The sequence below is a fragment of the Rutidosis leptorrhynchoides genome, chromosome 2 (genome assembly GCF_046630445.1).
Source record: "Rutidosis leptorrhynchoides isolate AG116_Rl617_1_P2 chromosome 2, CSIRO_AGI_Rlap_v1, whole genome shotgun sequence".
In the NCBI taxonomy this organism is placed as follows: domain Eukaryota; kingdom Viridiplantae; phylum Streptophyta; class Magnoliopsida; order Asterales; family Asteraceae; genus Rutidosis; species Rutidosis leptorrhynchoides.
This window is the reverse complement of record NC_092334.1, coordinates 181,104,748-181,107,076: the sequence shown is the minus strand read 5'-3', so window position 1 is coordinate 181,107,076 and position 2,329 is coordinate 181,104,748.

Here is a 2,329-nt window from a genome sequence, read left to right as displayed (position 1 = left end):
AACATTAGATGTTATATATCCCATCTTGTCAATATATTTTCAATATCACTCGTTGTTTTTTTCTTTTTTTTTTACATGTATCATCCACCATCTACTAAAAATAATAATATAAATATATCTAAAATCTTTCAAATATAAGTAATTAAGAAATAATAAATAATAATGTAAATAGTGCAGGACCTGATGGTTTAATTGAACATAAAGAGAATAATTAGAAGAATGGAATGAAATTTATTGTAAACACAAAAGCTCACTGCTTATTTTATTGAACTGAATGAAAAGTGATACATGAAAAACTTGGCCTTTGTATTCTTTTTATACTAGCTGGAAAGGTCCTTATTAATTAAACAATCATAAATAACTAGGACTCTAGCTCTTCCACTTTCCAGCCATGACTTTCTAGCTCCCTCCTTTACCAATTAAACTGGATCAGAAACCATTGAGCCCATGATCAGTTTGCAGCCCAACTAACAACCCATTCTGCAGTCTATTAACAACTAACGACCCATTCTGCAGCTGCTTATTCCTTCTCCTGTAAACCTGACCATAGTGCCCATCAGTTGTACCTGCATCATCCTCCCTCCCTTCGGAAGGACTCGACCTCGAGTCAAAGTCGTCCCCTTCATAAGGTGATAAATCAGCAACATTAAAGGTACCAGAAACATTATAATGACCCGGAAGATCAATCTTGTAGGCGTTATCATTAATTCTCTCAAGAACTCGAAATGGCCCATCGGCACGCGGTTGTAACTTGCCAAAACGACCTCCTGGAAACCTTTCCTTTTGCAAATGGATCCACACTAGATCTCCCACATGAAAAATAACACGCTTACGATGCCTATTCACATGTTCCTTATACTTTTGGTTTTGTTTTGTAATTCGAGAATGGACCTGCTGGTGCAGTTCTTTAATATATTCAGCATGTTCGCGACCTTCACTTGCACCTTCAGTAGCCACGGGTCTAGGTAGTAAATCGAAGGGAGTAATGGGATTTTTGCCATACACAATCTCAAAAGGTGTTTTACCCGTAGTGCGATTAATAGAGCGATTAAATGCAAACTCGGCCTGCGGTAAAGTAAGATCTCATTGCTTAGGATGTTCACCCACGAGACTACGCAACAAATTACCCAAACTTCGATTGACAACTTCCGTTTGACCGTCGGTTTGTGGATGATGCGAGCTACTAAATTGCAACTTAGACCCCATACGTGCCCACAAAGTACGCCAAAATGGCTAACAAACTTAACGTCTCGGTCAGAAGTAATAGTTTTTGGAATACCATGTAGACGAACTATCTCCGCAAAATATAACTTTGCCACCTGACTAGCATCAAATGTTTTGTTACATGGAATAAAGTGAGCCATCTTAGAGAACCGATCAACAACCACCATTACCGAATCTTTGTGACGTTGCGTGCGAGGTAACCCGAGTACGAAATCAAGACTTATATCCTCCCAAGGACCATTAGGCACGGGCATAGGAGAATATAAACCCAAATTGGAACTAGTCATCTTAGCGATATGACAAACTCGACAACGATTGACTACCCGATTAACATCCTTCAACATATGTAGCCAATAAAAATGATCTTTAATCAACGCCAATGTCTTATCCCTTCCAAAGTGACCCGCAAGTCCCCCCGCATGACTTTCAACTACAATGTCATCACGCAACGACCCATACGGAATGCATAACCGATGCCCTTTAAATAAATAACCATCATGAATGAAAAAAGTACGAAATATACCTTGTGAGCAGGCCTTCGAAATCTTGATCAGTAGCATATGCTTGCTTCCAAGTTTTGAGACCAGTAAGTTGAACATGTGATAGATTAAGCAACGAATGACGCCGACTTAAGGCGTCCGCGACTTGGTTTTGCACACCAGCTTTGTGTTTGATAACAAAAGAGAAAGCTTGAAGTGTTTCTACCCATTTAGCGTGTCGAGGATTCAACTTATGTTGTCCATATATATATTTCAAGGATTCGTGGTCGGAGTAAAGAACAAACTCATTTGGTAACAAATAATGGCGCCATGTGTCGAGACTTCGAACAATGCCATAAAACTCTCGGTCATACGTTGAATACTTTCGTCGAGCCTCATTAAGCTTTTCACTAAAATATGCGACCGACCGATGATTTTGACTTAGGACGCCTCCAATACCAACTCCTGAAGCATCACATTCGACTTGGAACACCTCGTTGAAATTTGGCAGTGCAAGGATTGGTGCTCTTGTAACCAACTTTTTTAAATTTTCAAATGCAACAGTAGCATCGTTGTTCCAAGTAAAACGTCCACCTTTCATGCATCCGGTAACCGGTACGATCACG